The sequence below is a fragment of the Balaenoptera musculus genome, chromosome 14, assembly GCF_009873245.2.
Source record: "Balaenoptera musculus isolate JJ_BM4_2016_0621 chromosome 14, mBalMus1.pri.v3, whole genome shotgun sequence".
Taxonomy (NCBI): Eukaryota; Metazoa; Chordata; class Mammalia; order Artiodactyla; family Balaenopteridae; genus Balaenoptera; species Balaenoptera musculus.
The window spans coordinates 14,371,452-14,399,169 of NC_045798.1; the positions used below are offsets into that span (position 1 = coordinate 14,371,452).

Genomic DNA, 27,718 nt, shown 5'->3' on the forward strand with positions numbered 1-27,718 from the left:
CTGTTCAGCTCAGACAGAGGCTGGGAGCATAGGTGGGGCACCCTGAGATTCTCAACACCCAGATTACCTGCTCCCTTTCACCATACCCAGAAAGAACCAAATCAGTGCTTCAGCTAGCTCTCATATCGAAAAAGAAGCCCACAAAATATACACACCCTGCCACCATCAACTTCCCTTTCCATGCCAATCAAAGAATTAATTTCCAGAAAGCAAGACTGCCAACAGCAGAAATAAATCACAACTGGGCAGGAGATGAACATTTTCCAAAGAGAAACAATTTAGCAAAAATCTCTCCCCCCTCCCACCCTCTCCAAACCAATAACAATTCGATTATTCAGCCGCCACTATAAATGATGAAGCAGCCACATGGCATCCCTGAGTGAGGAGGAGGAAAGGAGATGAAGACCAGCCAGAGGGACATACTAAGAAGCCAAGGGAGGTAACCCTCCCCAGGACTGGGGGAAGGAATAACAGCTGTCATCCTCATGGTCATTGGCATAACACTTTGTTACATGAGGCTCTTACATCCATTATTGCATTTGACCCTCTGAGAAAGCTTAAGAGGTTGACTGAGGTGATGTAATCCATCCCCGTTGAACAGATACAGGACATGGCGCTCAGAAAAGCATTCAGCTGTGATAGAAAGAGCACCCAGTTTGGAGGGAGAAGAAGTTGATTTGTCCACTTATTCCATGACTGTTTTCAAAGCCTATTAGGTAGTGGGCACAAGACCAGGTTCTGGGGATACATCAATGAAGACAATAAACCAAAATGCCCATGGAGCTTAGATTTTGATATGAAGAGAACTATAATTTAAAAAAATAAATAAACAGGGAATTCCCTGGCTGTCCAGCGGTTAGGACTCAGCGCTTCCACTGCAGTGGGCAGGGGTTTGATCCCCGGTCGGGGAACTAAGATCCTGCATGCCGCAGGGTGCAGCCAAAAATAAATAAATAAATAAAAATCAACACAATAAGTAAGGGCATTAAATGCTCTTAAAAGGCAAGGAGGGCTATGATAAAAGCAAGTAGAAGGGAAGAAGAATGGGGAGGAAGAGGGCTGTAGTTTTGGATGGGGTGGACCGCAAAGGCCTCCGTGAGAAGGGAGCATATGTGCAAAGGCTTGCAAGATAGGAGGGAATGAGTCTCACAACAGTTTGCTGGGGAAGGAAATAGCCAGGTCAAAGGGCAGAGGTGGGAGCATGCCTGCAGGTTCTAGGACCAGCAAGGACATCAGTGTAGCAGAAGCAAGGAGAAAGGGAGGAGTAGACAAGGAGGTCAGAGAGGTAAGAAGGGGCCCACTCAGGCCAATGTAAGGACTTTGGTGTTTACTGTAAATGAGGTGGGAGCCATGGCAGGATTTAGAGCAGAGGAGGGACCTGACCTGACAGAGGCTTTAGGAGGATCCCTCCAGCTATTGTTGAAAACAGCCTATAGCAGGCAGACTAGCTAAGAGGCTACTGTGGCAACCCGGGTGAGGGTGATAGTGGCTTAGACCTCAGTGGCAAAGGCAGATGTGAGAAGAAGGGGTTGGGGACTTCCCTGGCAGTCCAGTGGTTAAGACTCCATGCTTCCACTGCAGGGGGCACGGGTTCGATCCCTGGTGGGGGAACTAAGATCCCACATGCCACACAGCCAAAAAAAGAGAAGGAGGAGGAGGAGAAGGAGAGGAGGAGAAGAAGAAGAAGTAGTTGGACTAAGAATGTATTTTTTAAGATAGGTCAATAGGACCTCTGCCTGCTATGTCCCAGCATCTAGAACAGTGTCTAGCACCTGGTAGATGTTCAATAAATAGTTGTGGAATGAATAAATTGGGCTGTTGGAAAAGGTCTCTTAAAGGAGATGAGCTCAAAAGCTGAGGTTTAAAGGATGAGTAAGACACGAATAAAGAAAAGGGACAGGGGATCTAGGAAGAGGGCGGCCCCAGTGATTCTTGCCTCCTGGTATTCACACCATGTAGAGTCTCCTCCCACATCAGATAGGGCCAACCTGAACAGCGAATAGGATATGCAGAAAGGATGGAGTGTGTCTTCCAAGGGTAGGTCATAAAAGACATTGTAGCTTCTGTGTCGCTCCCTCTTGAGTCTCTCACCCAGGAGGAAGCTGGCCTGTTGTCATAAAGACACACAAGCAGCCCATAGAGAGTCCTTGGAGGGAAACCGAGGCCTCCAGCCAACAGCCAGTACCAATTTATCATTTGTGTGAATGAGCCATCTTGCAATTGCACCCTATGGCCCCAGTCAAGCCTTCTGATGACTGCAGCTCCAGCCAACATCATAACTGCAACTTCATGAGATCTTGAGCCAGATCTATCCAGCTAAGCCATGTCCAGATTACTGACCCAGCCTTAAGTTTGGGGTAATTTATTACACAGCAGTAGCTAACTGATACAATGCCCATATCTGAGGGGAAAAAAGAGACCAGGATGGCTTTACCTTTATGTATGTGGGAAAGAGAAGCAGGAGATAAGGACCAAGGACTTAGCAAAGACCAAATTGTGGAAAGCCTTGCTGGGCACATGGAGGGGTTTAAATTGTACTTTAATTGCCCTGGGAAGTTATGGGAGAATTTTTTTGTAGGGGAATAACATGACCTAGATTTACACTCTCAAGATCCCTGTGGCTGGTATTCTGAGAATTGAGAGGAGAGAAGCACAAGGAGAAACCAGGAAACCACAGGGAAGCCAATTCCACCACTTACTAGGTGAGTCACCTTGAGCAAGCTTATCTCTACACCTCAGTCTCCTCATCTGTTAAATGGGTATCATGGTCCCTAGACTTAGTAGCAAAGATTATGAGATGATATATGACAGGTGCTTCCAGGGGTGCAATACGTGTTCTGCAAATCTCAATTCATCCCTGTCCCCTGCCCCTCCTGTAAAAACAAATTCCCTCAGGTACCCCCAAACCATAGAATTTGTGTTCGAGTCCTAGGAACTGACAGATTACAGAACAATCAACAAGCTCAGCCATCACTGCCACACTGGGTGCCTTCTGAGTGTCCGGCACCGTGCCAACCTCTCTCCCTGTGCTATCTCATCCATCCTCCCTGTCACGCTCTGAGGCCAGTAATTACTATCACGGCATTAACTTCAGAGCCTCTGTGCTCTTAGATTCCCATGATGTCACATCACAAAGCAGGTCTCAGCTGTCACTTCCGGTCCCCTAGCAAAGAGGCCACAGAGACTGTAAGGACTGGAGGAAATCCTGGTCTTGATACAGAATTCTGCCCCTTGAGTGGACACTGGAAAAAGAAGATCCTGCCTCAGTGACCTGTCTGAGCTGGAGCTCATCACCTCCTCACTCTGATGTCCCCAGCTGGACTTATCTGTCCTGCCAAAGGCAGTGAAGAAGAGTGGGGAAAAGCACAGCATCTAGAACAGTACACGTGGATCCAAAGCCCAGCTTTGCCACTTGCTAGCATGTGTGACTCGAGGGAAGTTGTGCAATCTCTCAATGCCTCATTCTCCCCATCTGTAAAATGGGGGTAATGGCTGCACCCCCCCTTTTTAGGGCGGACCTAAGGAAGAAGTTATTTGTATTTGCAAGATGCTTGGGCCTGACAGCCGCTGCTCTGCTGATAAGCTGGCCCAGCCTCCCGTTTGCCTCCCTTCCCCCAGCCCATTGTAGGTAGTCAGTAAAGGGTTTACCCCAGCCCGGCAGGACCTGGGCCTCCATCCCGGTCCTGCCATTTCCTAGGTGGGTGGCCTTGGGCAAGTTCAATCTCTAAGCCTCTGTTTCTTGATCCATCAGAAGGCATGGGAATACCCACCCCCCAAAGCTCTGTGAAAGTTAGAAACCGAATATATCAAGAGCTCATCGCAGTGCACAGCACATGGAAAGTATCCGATGATATATGAATTCCATCATTTTTTATTTTGTGCTTCTCCAACTTGGTGAAAGAGTATCCACTTTAGGGCCTCTCTGTTGTTTTCTCTGATACACATTGTCTGTCTTCCGTGATGGAAGAAAAAGAGGAGGAGTAGGAGATAAAGGAGAGGAAAAAGAACGACCAATCCCTGTGTGCCTAATAGGCGTCTGGCATTGTTCTAAGTGCTATACATGGACATTCTATTCGATTCTCGTTATAATCCCCCATTTTACAGATGATAAGACTGAGACCCAGAGAGGTCACAGGACATCCTCAAAGTCACACAGCTGGGAAATAATAAAATCAACAGATTAAGCGAATAAACACTACCTTTAAAATAAGACTCCCATTAAAGGGGGACTGGAGAGTGGCTGGAAGACACACACGCTCCAAATTCCTCTCCAAGTGCGACAGCGACACACTTGAGCCTATCTGGGTGCTGACAGGTCGAGAGAGTGTTTTGTGCAGGGCTTGGTGAGCACGCAGCGGTTCCAGGAAATTCCCAGCGCATCTACTAAAAGGCACCCAAGAGTCCCCTTTCTTTGAGGAAAACAGTCTCAAGGTCACTGGATGTGTTTGTCCCAATCGGAGGGTCGAAGAGGACAGGGGTGGGGTCAAGTCTGTGCTGCTTATTCTCTACCCCCTGCCCCTCCACACACACAGATCCACACTCCATCTTGTCTGCTCTGCCCGGTACCCAGGGAGTGACCCCTGCAGATACATCACCAGCTCCTTGCCCTCTCACTTTTGGTTACGCTCAGCTTCTGGGCAGCACAGGCAGCAGCTAGGAGGGAGAGTGGATTAAGAGGTCCTATCGGGGTGTCTATTCCCTGCCCCTCCCTGAAAGTGACCCGCTGTGACTGGGGCTCACGCTGGAAAGCCCAGCTCCACGTTCCAGCCCTTGCTGGCTCCATACACCTCCGCCTGGTCCCTGCAACCCTAAGGGGGGTGACAGCTCCCACTGTTGCTGGCCCCAGAGAATTTTAACATCCTTTGTTGGTCTCCTTAACCCTGCTCACCACCACCACCACCCCCTGCCATAAATAACCCTTGTATTGAACTCCTCCTGGTTGAATTGTCTGGAATGAAATCTGTTTCCTACGAGGACCTTGCCTAATCTAAAGTCAGGGGTGGAACTAATCAGAAGGGAGATCCTGGTTTCTAATTGTCTCTCCAAAACCTATCGCAGGTGAAGGTAAAGTAGAAGAAGTCAAAAGATCTTTCATGGCCTCAGACACCGCCTCTCTCCAGCTCTCTTCAGACAAGCTCAGGCCAGTGTAAAGAACGGACTAAATCTGGTTGCTGTATCCAGAAGGACCTTAGATCAAATCTTGCCTCTGTCACAGCCTGGCTATGAGGCCTTGGACATGCCACTTAACTTCCCTGAGCCTCAATTTGCTCATCTGTACAATGGGAATAATGTCCACCTCATAGGATTGTTGAATGGACGGGATAGCAGATGGAAAGCAAATCACATAGTACCTAGTACCATCATAGGTGCTCAGTAAATTCCTGGTCTCCTTCTCATCTCCTTTCTCTAACTTCCCTCTTCCTTTACCTAAATTCCTCTCCTTGACCCAATCAGTAAGGAGGCAAGGAAAAAAAAAAAAAAAAAACCATCATCACATCAACACCTTAGGATTGCGTCATGGCCCATGAAGAACTTCCAGGGCTGCTGTTTCATTCCTTTAGGCAAGTTGAAACTCTTAAGAGGTGAAAGGACGCAGCTTACCAGTGTCTCCAGCCCACTGGCTCAAGAGCATGCTCGAAGACATCAGCATTTAGATCAAAAAGCCAGAAAACTCAGGATTTCTAGAACCCAGAAAAACCTCAAGCACCCACTCTGATCAGTTACTCATGGCTCTGAAATAAACCACCCACAATGTAAAGGCTTCAAAGGATCACGGTATATTATTTCTGGTGGGTGGGCTGGGGGTGAAGAGTCTGATACCTCCTCCATACCTCTGGAGCTTGGCAGCAACAGCCAAAGGCTGAGACCTTGTCTCCTTCACACGTGTTCTCAAAAGTCAGGAGTCCAGCTGTAACTTCTTTCCCTGGCACCTGGACCACAACACGGTGAGAACAGAACTCGTTGAAGGCCCACCCTCAGATGCATGTGGCATCATGTTTACCACATCCTATTGGTCAAAGCAAGTCACAGGATCAGCCCAGGTCCAAGGGGAGTGGGAGGAGCGGCAAAAGCAGTGCAAAGGACTGTGGGAGGAATTTTTGCGAACGTCCTTTGGACGTTGGAGGATTTTTGTGAAATCCACCAATCCATCTTCCGGTCCTCCAACAAGGCTGGCATCCCAGCTTTGCTATCCCTCACTGGTAGCTTCAGTTCACTGGAAAGTCTCATCTCAGATTTATGCACCTCTGAAGGCCGTGAAGAATTCATCACTATGACTCATATGGGTAACGTGGCAGTTCAGCCTACAGTCTAAGCTCAGTCCACCCTCATCATGACACGACAAACTCGGTGCTTCTCCGTAACTCAGGTTCAACTTCCAGGCAAACAGGCTTTTGAGTCAGGAACTATATAGCTCTCTCCATTTGTAGATGAGGAAACTACAACCCGGAGAGGTTGAGTGACTTCCCTCAGATGACACAGAGAAAAAGAGAAATTGAACCCAGGCCAGCTCCAGGGTCTAATCTCTTTCTCTCCTCCCTTTAAGCACTTGAGAGTCAGGAAATCACAGTTCTAACTCTGCTTCTCCCATGGGGAGGGAGCCTCGCTTTCCCCCATCTGCTGGTGAAGTTGGTCCTCGCCTCCCCACACCTTTCTCCCAGGTGTGCTGTGAGCACTAATGAGTTAACGTGTCTAAGAGCCTACAGAACCTCGCATGAGATATAATTACAGAGAATTACCATCCACGGTCTTCTGGGAAGGATTTTGTCACGGAGTAGGTAAATAAATTATATCCTGTGGTTCACCCTTCCCACGGGCTGATTAACTCTTCCAGAGAACGTTCCCCAGTGGTTGAGGTGATGGAGCCCCTTGGCAGCCCAACCTCCCACAACATGGGGCTCCCTTCTGTCTCCAAAGACACCCTGGGTGGCTCTCAGCCTAGAAACACATCTCCTCTCCGATCTGATTCTTCTCAGGGTGAATCCAAACCCCGTGTTGGAAGCCCACGTGGGTCCCTCCAGCTCCAGCCCCAGGTGAGCAGGGTTCTAAGAGTTAACTAACCATCCTCTGCAGAATTCCTGGGTAAATACCATCCAGGCTGCCAGATTTATTGCCTTTTAATGTCTCTCGTGTGGTTCCATTAGCCCTTCCTTCTGATACCTCTATCTTTTCCATCTGACTTCTCTCCACCCATACTCCATAACCCCGGGTTATGGATTTTCCCATTAACTCCTGCACTGAGGTCTGGGCATAAAAAAAATCAATGGGCTCCCCCACTTACCCACACCCCTCCCCCCCACACCCCGGCATCCAAATATTTACTTAGATCCTCCTTATCTTTTCCCGAGCATCTCACTGCTTCTCTCATTTTCTCCCACAAGCTGCCAATCTCTCCTCTCCCGCTTCTGAGAACTTCTCAGGAGAGCCATGACCACTCGTTAAATTGACCTCTAACTAGGCTGAGTCATCAGCCCCTGCCCTGAACCCCTTTTTTTTGTTTGTTTCAGTTTAGCCAATGCATGCCCTGAGCTACTGTCCCTAACCTAGCTCGCACCGGTTCCACGGCCGGCCACTGACCTCCGTTATGTAAAACCTTCCGTGATTTGCCTTCGCTGGAGAACACCGCCCTAACTGCTAAGCCCAGAGTTCCACAGGCTGCTGCAGGATTGTCTAATGGCACTAACCTGTCACTTCCTCCCCTTGTGACCTTGGGTAAGTTACTCGACCTCTCTGTGCTTTAGTTTCCTGATCTGTAAAACAGGTGGATGACAGTACCAACTTCCTTGATGGTGGAGGTGGGTGAGGCTAGGATTAGACTTGTGCTATGCGTCCAGTGTTTGACGCAGCACAGGGTAAGTCCTCGACTTATCTTAAGGCTCAATAAATATTAATCCTCATTATTTGCCAACCAGCCAGGCACTCACACCCTCACCCTTCCGGGTTCATACCATCAAACAATTTGCCGTCCTCTAAACATTTTCATGCCCCTATCCACCTTTCTGTGTGCTATTCCCTCCATCTTGAATATATCTCTTCGCCTTCAATCTGACCTGGAGAATTCAGCTCACCTATACGGTCCAGTTCAAAAGTGTCCTCCAAGCAAAGCATTCCTCAATGACCCCAGAGTTCATCATTCCCTCCTTCAAATCTCCACAGCTTTTCATGTTCTGACACTAGAACCTTCAAGACTCAGCCCAAGGATCACTCACTCTAGAAGTCTTCCCTGGCACTGTGTAGCAGACTCCAAGGGCCTGGCATGTACTTGAATGAATGAATGGTGAATGCAACCAACTCAATCTTATTTTCAGTCACCTTTGTTAATGTGCTGTTATGTACATATTTTTCTTTATTTGTTTCATGTCTTTATTCTTTCCTTCTGTATTGGCCTTTTAGACCATTAAGCTGTTTGTCTTAGACTTAAAATATTTTTAACCTGGAGAAATTGTGTTCAACCCCTTCGTTCATTGATTCATTCAACAAAATGTACTGAGTGTCTACTACATGCCTGGAAAGGCTCTGTGCTAGGAACTGGGGATACAGTGTGAATCAAACAAAAGGGTTCCTGAGCTCACAGAGCCTTAGGGAGGAAGACAGATAACGATTGAATCATCCCATAAAGGTACAACTCTGATAAGTGCCATGAAGGGTATAGAATAGAGGGTTTATACCTAACCTGCAGGGTCAGAAAAGGCTTCTCAAGAGAAGTGAGCTTTGAGCTGAGATCTGAAGGATGAGTAGGAGTTACTCAGGTGATGAGGGGAACACCCAGGGCCTGTGGAAGAGGAAGTGTGGCAAGAAGAAGTGGTGAAAATCAGAGTATCTTGTATCAGTCAGCTACTGCTGTGAAACAAGCAACCACAAAAACCTCAGTGACATCACCAAGAAGCATTGGTTTCTCATGTGTTTTCAGATTGGATGATCTTGGCTGGACTCAGCTAGGCTTCTCAACTTCAAGCTGCCAGTTTGACAGGGCTTAGCTCCCAAACATAGGTTGTGGTCCAGTTGGCTCCATTCATGTGTGTTCACTCTGGGTGGGAGCCAGGCTGAAGGGGCAACAGCTATTCAGGGAAAGCTCTTCAATCAGTGGTAACTGACACACAAGAGGACAAGTGGAAACATGCAATGCCTCTTAAGCCCTGGGGTCAGAATTACCCGCTGTCATTTCTGCCCACTTCTTTTTTTTATTATTAATTTTTATTGGAGTATAGTTGCTTTACAATGTTGTGTTAGTTTCTATTGTACAGTGAAGTGAATCAGCTCTACATATACATATATCCCCTCTCTTTTGGATTTCCTTCCCATTTAGGTCACCACAGAACATTGAGTTCCCTGTGCTATACAGTCGGTTCTCATTAGTTATCTGTTTTATACATAGTAGTGTATGTATGTCAATCCCAATCTCCCAGTTCATTGCACCCTCCCCCCACACCTTGGTATCCATATGTTTGTTCTCTACGTCTATGTCTCTATTTCTGCTTTGCAAATAAGTTCATCTGTACCATTTTTCTAGATTCCACATATAAGCAATATTATACAATATTCGTTTTTCTTTTTCTGACCTACTTCAGTCTGTATGACAGTCTCTAGGTCAATCCATGTCTCTGAAAATGGCACAATTTCATTCCTTTTTATCATTTCTACCCGCTTTTGATTGGCTGAGGCAGGTCACATGACCAAGCCCAAGGACCAAGTTCAGGGAAGTTACCTTAATCTTAGATGAGTGAAACCACCAAGACACAAGGCAAAGAGCATGGATACAGGGGTGTGAAGGTTTGGGGTTCAATAATTCAATCTACCACAAGGAAAGAGCAGAAAATAATGACTGAGAACTTGAGACAAATTGAGGTGGAGAAGACCTCGTGGGTCTATTGAAAATTTTTGGTCTCTCTCGTAAGAACAATGGAAAGCTATTGGAAATATATGTAGCATGACAGTGATTTGGACTCTGAAGTCATCCTCTGGCTGCTGTAAGGAAGCAGATTGGACAAGGACACGAAATGATAAAAATTCCACATGTCTGATAGCTTTCAATCCTGCGTGCGTTTGAATGTGTGTGAGTGTGTGTTTATGCCGCTACATTTACACACCCAGTTCTTTCTCGGAGAGGTGATGCCCTAGGATTTATCACTGCACACATCTGAAGAGCAGCTTATCTGTACATTGACTGGTACAGCAACTCTACTGCTCCATCTCTCAAGCTCCCTGAGATTCACACTTTTACGGCAGGGAGAGCAGGAAGATTTCCACATGTTTTACAAGTGTCCATTTATTTCACTCCCAAGAGGTGTCTCCCTTATTGTTGTAATCACCATCATAACAATACCAGTTTCCAAACATTCTGTACTTTAAGTTTGCAGAGGATTTTATCCACGGGCCCCAGGAGATAGGACAGGAAGCTTCAGCCCCGTTTGATAGATGCTGAGGGTTGGAGAGGTTGTCTGGCCGACTTGTTCACAATATCAGGAATAGATGAATCTGAAGCCAGTTATCTGCACTCAAAACCCATAGCTAGCTTTTCAGCCAGTTCCCCTGTCTGACCTGGTCATGATATTCCGATCAGTAAGTCCAGCCAATGCTGTTTTTCTAAGACTGTTTGACCAGATGGGGCAGCAACTACCCTAAGAGGTAGGTTCAGAAACGGGGCTATACCCAAGTCCCGGGGTTCCTCCAAACACCTACAAACATTCCTGAAAGCCCCTGGCTTCCCTCAGTCAAGAGAAACATCCATCTGAAGGGTAATTAGCCAGAAAAACCTGTTTGCCAGCAAAATTTCACCATTTTCACAAAGATACAGAAAGAGAGGGGCTGTGTGATTTGAACAGCCATCAGCCTGAGTGGCAAGGAATACAGTCTGACTTTCTTGCATCACTACGGAACCACACTTCAGACTCAATGGCTTAAGTCTGCACTCGGCCACCGTGGGGAGGAAACATGGTGGGGAGAAAGGATCACACATTGTCGAACACAGAAAACAAGCGTGCACAGCAGGACTGCAAGTTTGCAAGGCTGGAGTGAAACCTCAAGCTGTTTCCCTCTTGTCAGCCTCTTTGAATGTGAGGGCAAGATTTACTGCTAGCATTGGAAGATGGCTTTTTACAGCCATCGCAAATGGATTGGAGACGGCAGAGTAGTAGACTGCCCTGACCACGGAGGGACCGTAGAAGGCTCTTTTAAAGACCTATCCAACATCACGGACACAATAAAGTGGCGTTCCTTGCCAGCGAAGAGCACGGAGGATTCGGCTGGAAACTTTGGGGGCCAACACCCTTACACACATAGACAAATTGCTGAGGGTTTCAAGATGTAAATGTTTTCAGTACACTTGCTCAGCCTGGCAGTTTCTGTCTATTTAGCAAGATCTGTCTGCAGTGTAGGCAAAAGTCTTGAGGTCCAGTTGATGGGGGACTGCATTTATTATTGATAAAGGTGAAGGAAAAATGGCTTGTGTCTGGGTAGCACCTGGCCCAACGGATTTACTGTTTACATAGCAGATATTTGTAATTTACCCCGAGCTGCCACATGCTACTATTTCCCTGTGGATTGCCCATTTTTGTCTAGCTTAGTCTCTCTTTTTTGATAGGCTGGTTCCTTACATGTTGAATGAAATATAAATTATTAAAAGACATTCCATGTATATTAATTTATTTAAAAAGGAATCCTGAAAAAATATATTCTGGCATGAATAATATATTTCACAAAACAAAAGAAAGTGACGCATCAGTCAAAACTATACATACACTTATATATATATATATATATACACACACGTATATTAATATAACTAGGATACATGTTGTTACCATGGTGACTTATGAGGAGAGGAAGTAGGAGAGAGTTATAGGAGAGAGAATTACTTTTCACCCTACCATTTTGTACTTCTTACATTTGATACCCTGTACATATACACACAACCTACTCAAAAGGAAACAATACTTTTATTTATTGTAACGATATGTATGGGGGAACAAAAGGAAAGTGATTATTATTAGAATTGTTATTAAGTTTTTCTCTAGATTTCAGATTTATCCCATGAACATATATTTTTTTAATGTGCTTCTTTGCTTCTTTATTAATGGGTAATACATCCATAAATGACACACTTCCAAATAGTTTACAGTTGAAAGTAGATTCACCTCCAGTTCTGGTTTCCAAGTTCAATTCCCCGTAGGAAACCAGTGTCTCTAGAGAAATATTTATGTGAACATAATAGTGAGGGTTTTATTTGGAACATGGGTCCGGTGTCAGCTTGGGAAATATGGTGATGAGAATATATATGAAAAGGGGTATACGTGTGTGAGGAGGTGAGGGTGAGATTTGTAAAGGCTCAGGCCTGAGGATCTGTACACCCGGGGCAGCCCCGCCATCACCACTGACGCACCTTCAGGCTCAGCTCTGCTGGGGACCAAGCCCCATTGCTCTGGAACCCAGGACAAAGGCAAGCTGAGCTGGTCCCCAGCGTATGGAGGGCGGCTGGGCGTGAGAGGGTTTGCCTGGGAGGGAACCCAAGACTGAACAGCCTCCAGTGTCTTCCTTCTGGTTTCTTTTTTTTCCTTCCCCCTCTATAAACAAGTGATTAATGCCTTGCAAAAAGGCACAGACACACCTTCCCCTCCGCAAGGGAGCCCCTGCCAGATTCCCTAGCCTTAATTCTGCTGTGAACACTCATGGGGGGGAGGGGTGAAGAATAAATCCCCTCCTTCAGGAAGCAGACCTGAGGGCAATGTGGTTTGTTTAAAATCTCCCGTTGGCTCTGATGGAGTGAGTACTTTAAAATGAAAAGTGAAAAAAAACAAAAACAAAAACAATTCGCCTTTCCCTGAAGCAGCTTCCGGTTTGTAAACCTCTCTGCACAGGACCCTCCCAAATGGACCCAGCTGTGGCAGAATCTTCCTTTCCTTCTCCCAGCACCGGTGAACAGTTGGGAGGTGCGGGGGGGTGGGTAGGGGGGAGAGAGAGGGGGTCCAATGGATCAACATTTTCAGAGAGTTTCACAGGCTCCTTTTTCATTTGGTTCGCAAGAGGCATCCTGACTGAATTAAGAAATAAATTCCTTACACCTGAAACTAACACAATATTGTAAATCAACTATAATCCCATAAAAATTTTTTTAAAAGAAAGAGAAGAAAGAAATTCCTGATGATGTTGTGGACACCCCTGGATTAGAAACGGGCTGACCACCGAGTACAGGAAGAAATTCCCGGCACATTTGTTTGTAAAGGTTATCGCTTTTAATTTCCAGTTGAGTGCAGTTCAATTATGTATCATATGTCAAATTCAACAGAAGAGATATATCATTTAGAAGCATGAAAATTTAGATAGTGGACGATGTCTACTCAAGCCTTAGCGTTTAGTGATGTGGTGTCCTCTCGAGAAATTTGGGAGTATTTCACATAATAAATGAAGACGAAATGAAAGAAATGAAATATCACTGTTGTGCAAACCCCTAATGAAATAATGGATCCATCCTAAAGACAGTCACCAGCAGCTACTCATAAACCAAGAAGAAAGACAAGTGATATTGCAAGTCTTTTGATGGAAGTACACACCACCAGGAATTCCCTGGCGGTCCAGTGGTTAGGACTCCACGCTTCCACTGCAGGGGGCACGGGTGCAATCCCTGGTCAGGGAGATCCCACAAGCCGCACAGCGCGGCCAAAAATAAATAAATAAATAAAAAGTAAAAGTTTAAAAAAAAAAAAAAAGGAGTACATACCGTCATCCATGAAGCCGATTTGCCAAAAGAATCAACTCTGAAGCTCATCAAACATCTCTGTCTAACCACTAGTCTATAGGAAATACAAGGGACAGAGAAACACAATAAATGATACTACAGGGTTGCAAATGGCAACAGCCAGAATGATTCCATTATTTCTATTTATAATTTTTTCAGGGAAAAAAAATGGGAAGTGGATGTAAGAGATACATAATCAAAGACAATGTAGACACATTGCCTGTAACCTAACTGGAACAAACCAACTGTGATAAAATAAGAAGAATGAGACGACTGGGAACTACTGAGTACTAACTGGGTATTTCATAAGATTACCCAGTCATTGCTTTTGGGGTGTGTGTGTGATAACAGTCTTGTAGTTGTTTTTTAAAATTTTTATTCTTATTTTTTGGAGACACACACCGAAGTATTTACAAATGAAATGATATGGTGTCTGCATTTGCATTAAAACAATCCAGTGAGGGTACGTAAATGAAACAAGATGGGCCATGAGTTGATAATTATTGAAGTGGTGGTGGGTATATGGGAATTCCTTCTACCAATTGCTGTACTCTTTTATGTTGCAAATGTTTCAGTAAAAAAAAGTTTGGAGGGAATTCCCTGGTGGTCCAGTGTTTAGGACTCTGCACTTCCACTGCAGGGAGCGTGGGTTCTATCCCTGGTCAGGGAACTAAGATCCCACAAGCTGAGCAGCATGGCCAAATTAAAAAGAAAAAAAAAAAAGTTTGGAGACCACTAGCCCAGACCATGAAAACCAACAGACATATGACCCTTACTCTAACCAAATGGTGCCAAGGAGCAGGTTGGCTGAGGAGGAGTGAAGAAATCTAATATTTATTGCGTGCAAATTCTGTGCCAAGCATTAGAATAAATTCTCTCTCCTGAGTGATTTTGTCTTTCCTGTTCATCAATTATGGGCAACCGATCTGCTTGGCTCCATTTTATAGATGAGGAAACTGAGGCCCAGAGAACCAAAGTGACTTGCCATATGATGCCAAGACAAGATTAGGCGCTGATGAGCTAGGACATCTAGCCATTAGGATTTATTTTTCTTTGTGATCTTGGACAATTACTTTTCCTCTCTGGGCCTCAGTTTCCCCAGTCTTAGAAGACTGAGCTAATGACTCATAGGGTAAAGTTTACTCTTTGGTTTTCTTCTGCCACTCCTCCATGACCTTCCTGTTTCTTCCTTTCTTCTGTCTTCCCAGGAATGTGTCAGAGGCAACCTGGTATGGAAGAAAGAGAAATTGAGTCCTGGGTTCAAATTCTAATTCTGCCTTATGCAGACCTTGGTAAGTCACTTAACCTCTCTGAGCCTCACCTTCCCGAACAATAAAATAGGGACGAAAATAAGAACTACCTAGAATGATGGAGACGATGGACAAAGAGTGCCCAGCTCAGAATCCAGGATTGTGTTCAAGTAAAGGTGGGTCTCCTGCACCTGTCTTCTCTCTCACACTTCCTTTAAAAATGAAGCCCCCAGGAATTCCCTGGCAGTGCAGTGGTTAGGACTCCGAGCTTCCACTGCAGGGGGCACGGGTTCGATCCCTGTTCGGGGAACTAAGATCCCGCATGCTGCGTGTGCGGTGTGGCCAAAAAAAATAAATAAAAATAAAATAAAATAATAAAAAATAAAATAAAAATGAAGCCCCCCCCATCTGCTGTTCACAACTCCCTTTTCTGATTTATTTTTTCCCATATGACTCATCACCACTAAACATTTATTTTTCCTCTTTATTTTGTTTCTCATTAGTCTCTCCCACATTAGAAGGTCCTTGGGGACAATTATTTTTATGTGCTAGGCTCGCTGCTATATCCTTAGCCCTAGATGCATATGGGCCCTTGGTAAATATTTGCTAAGGAATGAATGAGTTAAATGAATGGATATTAGAGCCTGTAATGGGACCTTTAGATAAGGTCCACTGCAAGCCAAGAACAGGGCACAGGTCTTGCACAGAGTAGCTGGTCCATAAATACTTTTGTTCTCCTTTTACTGGGACCCCAGAATCTGCTGAGGTTACCTCATTCAACGTCAAGCTACACTCCATTTACCTGAGGGCATTCTGACAGTTTCCAGCTTTCTTGTTTCTGGTTATCCCCTAAATAAGCCTCCAAGTGCCTGTCCCAGTAGCTCAGAGTTCTTTGCACTGTATTTCACCGAGGACAGTGACAGCTACTGTCCTGGGGCCATTTGCAACTTCCCTGATCACAGAGGTTTGACTAAGTGCTTTGTTTAAAGGCAAAAAATGCATCAGCTCAGTGTCTTAACCCTTACGAAGGGGTTACCCAATGCTAAGGTCGGACTTGTCCACAGACTCTTTGGGGCAAAAGAGCTGTGCAGGAGTTATTGTGTTGGTGGAGAGGAAGGGGCAGCGATCTTTTGTCTAGGTGGGAAAGCTGAGGTTTTAGAGGGGGCAGAGCTGCCTAGAATGTCACCCCAGAGGTGGAGTGTGGGTGTGTTAGGATGGAGGCATTGATGAACACTTTGGGGAGAAAATTCCCTTCTCTGAGCCAAACCATCCCAAGCCAGACCTCGCTCCCCTCTGGGCCTATTGAGAAATATTCCTTGAGATGTTGTTGATAATGTCTTTCCTTTCTTCCTGAGCTCGTGGGATCTGGAGATTGCGCCGCCTTTCAAAGCTATGGCTCTTTCCCAGGAGACCCTTCCTCAGAGACCAAGAGCCCAGTTCATTCCCTCTACACTTCAGGGGTTCTTACCCTGCTGTCCTCCAATGACCTCTTACAGGGGTGTCCCCGAATAGAATTCAGGCATCTGTGAACTTGGATGACTCACAGTGAAATCAGTGTTTTCTTCCATTATGAATATAGGTGACCACCCACGGGAAGACTCACACTGGCTATGACCTGGTCACCAAAAGAATCACAGGTATTTTTATAATCACGTTACAGGTGTAACTGAGATCCCCAAATGTTGTTTTGCTCAACCCGACTTCAAAGGTACAATATCAGAGCCATGGCTAGACTGTGTGATTTAATGTGTTCGTAAGGAGCATATATGTTACTATATATATTTATTTAGTAACTATGTTACTATTATATTTTTAATATTGCTTTTATTTAAAATTGTAATCCTATGTCTTGTAAAAAGAGAATTCCAAGGCGGTATCCACAGGCTTCATGAGATTGCCCAAGGGGTCTGTGGCCCAAAAAGGTGGTGAAGCCATTCTTGGTGATGGAGAAAACAAAGGGAGGGTTTGAGCCATGATTCTCAGGCTCAGGGAAGAGCAGAACCTAGAAACCCCAAATCAGAGCACAGGATGCTTGATGCTGTGGTAGCATTAAAAAGCTCTAGGAAAGCACGCTGAGCAGTGCTCTCCAAAGCATCAAAAAGGGTACGAGGGTGGGAGCTGAACATAGCTTTATATGGAACTAAATCTCTGAGGAAGAGAACCATTCCTCTTTCAACTCTTTTTCGGACCTTTGGACTAAGTCCAGGCTCAGATGAGCGCCCACCTACCTGTCTCCATCACCCTTCTAACAATCACTGCAGCATCAGCAAAGCGAGAGCAAACCTCCAGCTCAGAGCCTTGTCATGTTGCTTTCTTTCCACCGCTCACCATTTTCCGGGTTCCTTCTACTGCTGGGAAGTGAGACACAAGTTTGATTTACGGTATCCAGATAAAGATTTCATTTTCAACAAGTTAGGTGTTTTGAAAAAGTGAGTAGATGTGGACTTCCCTGGCGGTCCAGGGGTTAAGACTCCGTGCTTCCACCGCAGGGGGCACAGGTTCGATCCCTGATCAAGGAACAAAGATCCCGTATAACACACGGTGCCGCCAAAAAAAAAAAAAAAAAAAAAGTGAGTAGATGACTGAAACATATGTTAAGGAAATCACTGTGAAGGTGAAACCAAATTATATAAAAAGATCTCCCTCCCCAGCCACTCCCAATTTTACCAGTAATGGAGTGGAGGCCAGATACTTGCCCAGTGCCTGCTAATTCTCAGGCAAAGTGCCTGGCTTTCCCCTGTGGCTTCTCTGGCAGCCCGTGGCCTGCAATCTGCTCCCTCTCAACCTCCTAGACCTCTGTGGGGCTGAGGGGAGAAAGTCGGAGACTCAAAGTTCCCAGCATGGGTGTCAAACATGCCTTCTGAGTGCCCTGGCTCCAGGGTCCCCCGTCCTGAAGGACCCAGCTGAGTGGGCCTTTCATCGGCCTCTGAGAGGTGGCAACAAGCGTCGGGGCAGAATGCCTGCTGCCCGCTGCCCCCACTTCTGCAGACCTGGCCAAGCGCTGGGAAGACTGGAAGCAAGATTCCAGAGGCATCTGGATATTATCAGTCACTCAACTGTCTGGCCAGTAGGCTGTGGTGGGGCTGGTGGCAGGGGGCAGAAACTGGCTGGAGGGCAGAGTTAGGAATCCCACACAGATTCCTGGGGCCAGACCCAGCTCCCGGCGGGGAGGGAGGAGGGTGGCTGTGATGGACCGGCCGCAAAGCCTGCACCCTGCCCAGCCCTCATTAGGCGGTAGCACCAAAGGGATCAGAAAGTCAAATGATGACATTTACCTGATAGAGGAAACAGACAAGGTGGGAGGGGGTTGGTGGGCAGTGGGGAGTGAGCAGCCCTTGAGGACAGCAACAGGGAAGGGGGGTGGGACGGGGTGGGCAGAGCTTGCCCTCTGGTCCACTTGAAGATTCCTGCTTCAAAACTAACCCTGATGGCTTCCAGACAAGTCGGCACCAAGGGTCATTTCTGGAGGCTGTAAGTGTTGCCAATGGCAGCTGTAAGGACAGGTGTAAATCTGTCCATGCATTCCTCCTCATTCCCCCTCCCAGCTTTCTGCACCTGAAGCAGGTCCCCTCTATAACTACAAGCCCACTCAGGAGGCCTAAACACACAAACACACACACACACACACACACACACACACATCCACACAAGCACGGATGCCCACAGTTAATGCTTGGCCTGCCTTGCGGGGGTACAATTTTTTTTTTTTTTTTTTTTTTTTTTTAGTGCTCCTTTAAAGCAAACTCTATCAGCTGTTTGTTAAAGCAAAGCAAACACAAGCCTTGCAACAAGACCAAGAAGAAGCAGCAGGAGGAGGAGGAAGAAAATGGAAAAGAAATCCTTTTATTTGCTACCATGAAAATGTCCTTTTAAAATACCTTTCTTTTTTTTTTTTTTTAAACATCTTTATTGGAGTATAATTGCTTTACAATGTGTGTTAGTTTCTGCTTTATAACAAAGTGAATCAGTTATACATATACATATGTTCCCATATCTCTTCCCTCTTGCATCTCCCTCCCTCCCACCCTCCCTATCCCACCCCTCTAGGTGGTCACAAAGCACCGAGCTGATCTCCCTGTGCTATGCGCTGCTTCCCACTAGCTATCTATTTTACATTTGGTAGTGTATATATGTCCATGCCACTCTCTCACTTCGTCCCAGCTTACCCTTCCCCCTCCCCGTGTCCTCAAGTCCATTCTCTAGTAGGTCTGTGTCTTTATTCCCGTCTTGCCACTAGGTTCTTCATGACCTTTTGTTTTTTTCCTTAGATTCCATATATATGTGTTAGCATACCGTATTTGTTTTTCTCTTTCTGACTTACTTCACTCTGTAAGACAGACTCTAACTCCATCCACCTCACTACAAATACCTCCATTTCATTTCTTTTTATGGCTGAGTAATATTCCATTGTATATATGTGCCACATCTTCTTTATCCATTCATCCGATGATGGACACAGGTTGCTTCCATGTCCTGGCTATTGTAAATAGAGCTGCAATGAACATTCTGGTACATGACTCTTTTTGAATTATGGTTTTCTCAGGGCATATGCCCAATAGTGGGATTGCTGGGTCGTATGGTAGTTCTATTTTTAGTTTTTTAAGGAACCTCCATACTGTTCTCCATAGTGGCTGTATCAATTTACATTCCCACCAACAGTGCAAGAGTGTTCCCTTTTCTCCACACCCTCTCCAGCATTTATTGTTTCTAGATTTTTTGATGATGGCCATTCTGACCGGTGTGAGACGATATCTCATTGTAGTTTTGATTTGCATTTCTCTAATGATTAATGATGTTGAGCATTCTTTCATGTGTCTGTTGGCAATCTGTATATCTTCTTTGGAGAAATGTCTATTTAGGTCTTCTGCCCATTTCTGGATTGGGTTGTTTGGTTTTTTGTTATTGAGCTGCATGAGCTGCTTGTAAATCTTGGAGATTAATCCTTTGTCAGTTGTTCATTTGCAAATATTTTCTCCCATTCTGAGGGTTGTCTTTTGGTCTTGTTTATGGTTTCCTTTGCTGTGCAAAAGCTTTTAAGTTTCACAGCAATCAGAGAAGAAAAAGAAATAAAAGGAATCCAAATCGGAAAAGAAGAAGTAAAGCTGTCACTGTTTGCAGATGACATGATACTATACATAGAGAATCCTAAAGATGCTACCAGAAAACTACTAGAGCTAATCAAGGAATTTGGTAAAGTAGCAGGATACAAAATTAATGCACAGAAATCTCTTGCATTCCTATACACTAATGATGAAAAATCTGAAAGTGAAATTAAGAAAACACTCCCGGTTACCATTGCAACAAAAAGAATAAAAATATCTAGGAATAAACCTACCTAAGGAGACAAAAGACCTGTATGCAGAAAATTATAAGACACTGATGAAAGAAATTAAAGATGATACAAATAGATGGAGAGATATACCATGTTCTTGGATTGGAAGAATCAACATTGTGAAAATGACTCTACTACCCAAAGCAATCTACAGATTCAATGCAATCCCTATCAGACTACCACTGGCATTTTTCACAGAACTAGAACAAAAAATTTCACAATTTGTATGGAAACACAAAAGACCCCGAATAGCCAAAGCAATCTTGAGAACGAAAAATGGAGCTGGAGGAATCAGGCTCCCTGATTTCAGACTATATTACAAAGCTACAGTAATCAAGACAGTTTGGTACTGGCACAAAAACAGAAATATAGATCAATGGAACAGGATAGAAAGCTCAGAGCTAAACCCATGCACATATGGTCACCTTATCTTTGATAAAGGAGGCAAGTATATACAGTGGAGAAAAGACAGCCTCTTCAATAAGTGGTGCTGGGAAAACTGGACAGGTACATGTAAAAGTATGAAATTAGAACACTCCCTGACACCATACACAAAAATAAACTCAAAATGGATTAAAGACCTAAGTGTAAGGCCAGACACTATCAAACTCTTAGAGGAAAACATAGGCAGAACACTCTATGACATAAATCACAGCAAGATCCTTTTTGACCCAGCTCCTAGAGAAATGGAAATAAAAACACAAATAAACAAATGGGACCTAATGAAACTTAAAAGCTTTTGCACAGTAAAATACCTTTCTTAGCAGACTGGGAGGCCAGTAAGGGAAGAAGCAGGGCCAGAGGGAAGATGAGCCCTGGTTTATTTGAACTAGTTGGAGTGATGCTTCGGGGAGGGGGGAAACGTCACCTTAACCAGGCTCCTCTCTAGTATCTAACCCCCCGCCTCATCTCTCACCACCTTCCCCTGGTTAAACAAAGATCTGCTTTCCCAGGAGTAGCTGGGGACGTTCCCCATCCACGCCCCCCCATCCTCCTCCAGAGGGAGCAGCTAAGAAGTTGCACGCACAGCCCCTCTCCATCTCGCCCAGTGCACTCTGGGAATCTGGAGGACTCTGGCGGGATGTTTCCTCTTCTTGGCCAACTGGACCCTACCAAGCAAACCTTCCTTGTGGGTTTGAGTGGCTATGTGTTGGGGGAGGAGAGAGGCTTCCATGCCAAGCCGATAGCAAAGAGAGAAACGCATTGTCTTTTTCCGCACTGACTCAGAAGCTCTCAGCCACACATTCCCCCACCCCTACCCCAAAGGCCTTGTAGGGGGCCCCTGGAAACCCCTAATGAATGATAACTTATCTCCTAAATTGCTGGTATCTGACGCTTCCTACGGTTTAAAAACCATATTCCCTTAAGGCTGGAGGCTACTTCGGGAACTGGTCAGTTGGAGTAGCTCAATCATGATTTAATGGAGGCATTTATACTGTGCTAGATAATCTTCTAGCAGGTTAAGGAATATGTCGGGAGAGGGGGCCAGGGCTTGTGGCTGGGCTGCCCCAGACCTCACTGGGCTATCATTTCCCCACCATCTCTCTTCTCTCTCCTTTGGGGGCATTCCTTTTCCATGCTCTTTCCTTCTGTCCCACATTTTCCTCTGTCGTTCATTCTCTGTGCTTCTAGTTGCTTTTCTCTTTGTCTCCTGAGTTTATCTCTCTGCCTCTCCCAGTCTCTCCAGGTGGGTAAGGGTCTCTGTCTATCTCTCGGTGTCTGTCTGTCTCCCTCTGTTTTCTCCTTCCTCCCTTCTCCCCAAGTGTCCCCTCTCTCTCTTGCTTTCACTCTCTCCACACTCCCTGTCGTCATCCTTCTCCATCTCTCCGAATTTCCTTTCCCATCACTCCCCTCCCCCACCCGCTCTCAGGCTGGGAAGGAGTGGTCCCGGTGTCCTTGAGGATTGAGGAAGGGGATGGTGGACTCCTGCTGACTACAAATTGGGCAGCTGCAGTCTGGGCCTGAGAGTGTGGGGTCTCAGCGTCGCTGAGAGCCACGAGGCGTTCAGGACCCCTCCGAGGAGCCTGAAATCCCTTCCAGCCCCGGTCACAGGCAGCCCCCTCCCCATTTACAGAGCTCCTTGCCCTGGGGGCTCTGCCCAAGGACGCTCCAGGCACCCAATCACGTTCCTTCATTTTCCACAAGTGCTATTCCCTCAGTAGATCTGACAAACTTTTTTTCTCAGGTCAGGAGATGGAAATGGCCTGGGGCAGATGGGGGGTGGTGGAAAAGGCATTGGAGCCCAAGTCAGGACACCTGGTCTCCAAGTCCTACTGGGACCTGAACTCCAATGCAAGGGGAGGAAGGGAGCACTGTCTCTCTTGGATCACTTGCGGTTTTGAGATCCTGAGATTCGGGAAAGGAGCCCACAGTGGCACTAAGCCTGGATTGGGAGGCTTGAGGAAGGCTCTCACTGTAGGATCAACTTGGGAGGAGGACAAGGAATGGGGCTTCAGGCTGAGCTGGAAACGGCACTGGGTAAGAGAGCAATGCTAATAGAGAGAGGGGTTAATATATGCTAGGTAGTCTTCTAAGAAAAAGAATATGTTCTTAAGGATACCCTAAATATATATAGTATATATTTTTAGTATATATGTGATGTACTAAGTAGATATACACTGAGTCTATACTTTTAGTAAATACATATATAATATATACTAAGTATATACTGATTGTATCTATTATATATAGATAGTTATATAGAGAGAGATGTAGATATATAGATTGTCATATGATATATAGAGAGAGGGACAGAGAGATTAGGGTGCCCAAACAGCTAATGCTTAATGAGCACTTACTATGTGCCAGGGGTTAGACTGAGTGCTGTACACACGTGATCTCATTTACTCCTTGCCTTGGTCCTCTGTGGCAGGACCTATTATCCCCAGTTTTCAGAGGAGGCAACTGAAGCTCAGAAGAGTTAAGGGACTCTTCCAAAGCTCCAAGGCTCTAACAGGGCCCCTTTTAAAGCTCAGTAGGAGGTGTGCCAACACTTTGCTGGAACGCACCTTGTCTGAGGCTGCAAATGTACCAGGGCCAGCAGCAATTACAGTGGAGCGGGCAGCCCCACAGGCAACTAGCCCTCCCCACACCTGAGCACGCACCTGCTGGCTAGGACCTGGATTGTCCTCGCCTCCAGGTAGCCGGGCACACCACGCGGCCAACTGAGCCCCACCTGTCTGTAGGTCGCGCCTGGGGGAGACTGGGGTCGTGGAAGTGGATAACAGCCCTCGGAGAGGGGGAGCGGGAGAGGGCGGGCGGCCGTGGTTCCAGTCTTGACTCCCCTCCACACACGGGAACCGCGGTGCCGCCACCACCCAATCCGTTGGCCATTCCTCCTCTCCCAACTGTTTCGTCTGTCGCTTCTCTGATCTGAAAGGGGCGGAGAAACTGAGGCCCAAAGCAGTTTGCGCCAAACGCTTGCGCCAAGCTCGCCAAGCTCTTGCGTGCGCGCCTGGCAGGGACTTGGCGAGCGGAAACCACAGTCCCTGGCCTCCCGCGAGGGGCAGGAAGCGAATGCCAAGCGCGGCGCGGGCACCTCGGGGCCTTGAGCGAAGCCAAAGTCGGTGAAGCGGACAAAGTAAGAAAGAAAAAACGCGGTTCCGGACTGCTGTTTGGAACGCAGGCATTCATCGAATCATCCACTGGGGTCTGCTCCTAGGACCCCGTGGATGCGGCTTGGGGAGGGGCTGGGCGGGCGGTCGGCGGAGCAGGGAGGGCATGGAATCGGATCGAGTTTGCTTCTGTAGCTCGGATCCTGGCGGTTGGCGGCAGCTGGATGTCATCCCGGCTCCAAGCCTCGAGATGTGAACAGCTACCTGGACAAGTGGAAAAAAGTGGGAGAGATTCTGGCCTCAACTTCCGAGTCCGGATTCGAGGGGGAGGAGGGGAGAAACAGAAAGACTGGTGGGTGGGAGACCAAAGTGGAGGCTGAGCTCGAAAGACCAAGAAAGAGGGAAAGAAGTACAGAGTCCGAGAGCTATTCGGGCCTTAGCTCTAAGCTGGAGGAGGCAAGGCGATTCTGGCGACCCTCTTCCAGTACATAAATATTCGGTGCCAGGCCAGCAGGACCTCTGAGGACCCCCTGAGCTCTTGGTGGGATCAAGGGGCAGGCACCGAATGCCTGGTTCAGGGTGAAACCCTTAGCCGTGCCTCCCCTTTGCTGTGTGACTCTAGGAAAATCACTCCACTTCTCTGAGCCCCCAGGTCCACCCCTCTAGTTCAGAAAAGAGCACTGGCACGTGGCACAAAAAGACCTTGAAATAAGTGAGTTTACGATTGGTGTCTCCCCTCCCATCCCTGCAACAGAGCTGCTTTGGACGAAAACACAGGGATCTTCGCTGCCTGGGTTACCGCAGCGTGACTGGAGGAGGTGCTGGAGGAACAAAGTAAGGCAGGCACACCGCAGGCGCTCAATAGTTGCTTGTGTGTTGCAGGCGTGCCTCAATTCTAAGTCCTCATCGCATGGGGACAGGGGTCACGGGTTACCGAAGCCTTTCAAAGCCGTGCATTATCTCAGAGGATTCTCCTAACCTCAGCCGGGAGCCCGGATCCTAGGTGACCCAAGGATGAAGAGTCGTGTACCCAAGAACACACAGCAGGCCAAGGGCTCCAAAGCCCGTGCTCATTTCCACCCTGTCTCCCCAAGTCAGCCCTTCTTGGCATCCCCAGCGCCGTTCCCAGACCACCCAGCCCCAGATCTGCTAGGCGGAGGCTGGGGCTTTGGAGGGAGACGTCCCAGACGAAGAGCTTGGAGACAGACGAAGCTGGGAGAGGGGTGGGAAACCCCGAGCAAAGTTCAGGAGAGGGGGCGACGGCAGAGACCGAAAAGGGAAGAGAGAAGCGGAAGGAGGGAGACAGAAAAAGGGAGAGAGACGCGGAAAGCTAGAGCCTGACGGAGCGCGGGAGCGCGCGAGCCCGCTCCGGGGCGCGGGGTGCTGGGCGCCGGGCGCAGGACAGCCCGAGGCGCCCAAGCCGGGTTCCTCGCCGCGCCCCACCCGGCCCAAAGGGGAGCGCCCCACCGACCAATTTGGCTTGCACAAAACCCGCGCCCCAGGGGTCTTTGCCAGGCCGCTGGGGCTTGATTCATTTCTTGACTAATTAACTGGAAGCTACGTCGCCCCTTCTTTCAGGGCCCAATTAATTCGCCGCGGGCGGTGGGGCGGGGGCCTTGCGGCCGAGGCGCCCGCCTGGAGCCCCTTTGTGAAGGGCTGTCTGGACCATATTGATTCTACATACACACACGTCCCCCTCCTTCCTTCGTACAAAAAAAAAAAAAAGTCTTGAAAGCTCTGGATTTCCCAGTTTAAGAAGGTTTGTCAGACTCGGAAACCGCCCCCCCCCCCCATTGCATTTGCTTCCAGAAGGAAGGGACCAAAGGATCAAAGCAGCTGCAGATCTGCCTGGGAAAGGTTTAAATGGAATGTCTCCTCCCTAAAGGGTAAAGAAGTACAGGAAACAGGTCACCCCTCTGTACCTACCGTATGTATGCGCGGTGCACCTACGACCTTGTCGTTAAAAGCCAGACAAGAAGTTAGACCATCCCCAGGTTGAATCTCAGATCCACGAGGGACTAACTAGCTGTAGGCGCTCGGGCAAGTCTGTATGTCTCTGCATGACTCAGTTTCCTCATCTGGGAAATGGGCATCATTGAGAAGGCGCCTGCCTCCTCGGATTGTTGTATTTGGTGGGCTGATGTGTGGAAAGCTCTTAGAACATTATCTTCCTCGTGGGTATTTCACAAATCTTCTCTCCAATAAATAGGATTTTTTTTTAACAAACCCATTTCGCAGATGAGGAACAAAGGGCTAAGGAGAGCGGACCGGCTGCGAAAAGATGCGGGTGTCTGATTCCAAGGCCGAGAAGCTCCAGAACGAAATTTACCAGAGCTTCGAGAGCGCTTGGCGGGCTGGCCGGGAGTGGAGAGCACTCTCCCGACCTGGTGTTCCCAGAGGCTCCCTCGTGTGAGGCTTGAGGCTTCTTCCCGTCCACCTACCCCCATCCTCGCTCCAGTTCGGTAACTTAAGCGGGGGAGCGGGAAACCCTAAATCCCGAAACCTTTTGGGTGGAACCCAGCGCGCAGCAACGAGGGCGATTTCCGAGCGGTCGTCGAAATCGTCGAATCGATTGTATTGACCTCGCCGTGGGTCAGCTTGTCTCCCCCATCGATCAACCCAACGAAGTCTAGGACAAAAATATAGACGGAAGGAAATCACAGCCGTCTTTGTAAAGCTGGTGGGAAGTGGGCTTGCCGCTGTGCGAGGGCGCGTGGGTGACTCAAGGCTGTCCCACCCCCTCGCAGCGAGTCGGGAGAATGAGCTTCTCACCCCACTGCCCTTAATTCGATCATTGATTCATTTTTTAGTTTGTTCTATTTTTAAAACAAAGAAACCAAACAAGAATTAAGTTTATTCAATCAAACAACATTTGATGAACACACCGCACGTGCCAGACTGCGCCGGGCATTGGGGTACTGAGGGGAGGGGTCTGCACAGAAACATAAAACCCTGGTGGGGGAGGGGTTGTAGAATCTTCTTTGCTGTCACTTTTCAGCAATGAGACCTTGGAGGAGACTCCCTAGCTCTCTGTCCCACAATTTCTGGTCTGTTAAGGGCAGTAGTGCTGCTCAGTCCTAGGCTAGGTGTACCTGCTGAAAGGAAAAAAAACCAAAAAAAAACAAAAACGGATCGGAGAGTCTAGAGGTTAGATCCCTCATCACAGCCCCAAGGCAAGGTCGGAGCTGGGACTAGCAGATCTGGGGATGGCCTTTGCAACCTCAGTGGGTATAAACTTCTGCTCCGCCTAAGCCGGCCCGGGATGACCACACCCGGCCAGGTCAGTAGCGCCACCAGGATTTCCAGGGCTCCCAGACTCTGCTTCTTCCCCGGAGCGAAAATTCACCCAGCCTTCCCTCTCCCCAGAGCGCAGAAGAGCTGGGGGCCGACTTTAGTTCAGCCTTCCTGCCCTAAGACCTTGAGCTTAAGCCCTTTCCCACACCACCTTTCCTGGGCCTTGACTTCCCTCATCTTTAAAATGGGAATTATCTCTCTTTTTTTTAAACTGCAGTGAACAAAGCTCAGGACCATAAGCATCAAGCTGGCGAGGACCCATCTCTTCACCCACGTGTCTCCGGTGCTCAGCAGAGTACAGGGGCAAATAAGCCTCTCGGTCAGTATTTTGTGGAATGACCAACTGGATGTTTCTATCCACTACACCAAATTTCTCTTCCCACTACCAACTTTTCACTGTCTCATGTCAGAATCTGTCTGGGGGAGCAGCTAACAAATTTAATGCCATTTTAAAAAAAGTACTCCTTGGAAGTGGTCGCTTGTTTTTCATGTGCACAGAGAACCCCCTTTAGTTTGATGCCTTCTTTCCCTTTCTTCACTGACTTCCATTCCTATATCG

At 47.2% G+C, this 27,718-nt stretch overlaps 1 long non-coding RNA gene across 1 annotated transcript; it reads left to right on the top strand.

Annotated features, from left to right (window-relative positions):
- Window positions 1-6,849: 6,849 nt before the first annotated feature.
- LOC118880032 lies at window positions 6,850-27,599 on the top strand. Its single transcript, XR_005016212.1, has 5 exons — window positions 6,850-7,031; window positions 7,506-7,710; window positions 14,938-15,021; window positions 16,559-16,616; window positions 27,377-27,599. It is a non-coding gene; the product is annotated as an uncharacterized LOC118880032 (long non-coding RNA).
- Window positions 27,600-27,718: the final 119 nt, after the last annotated feature.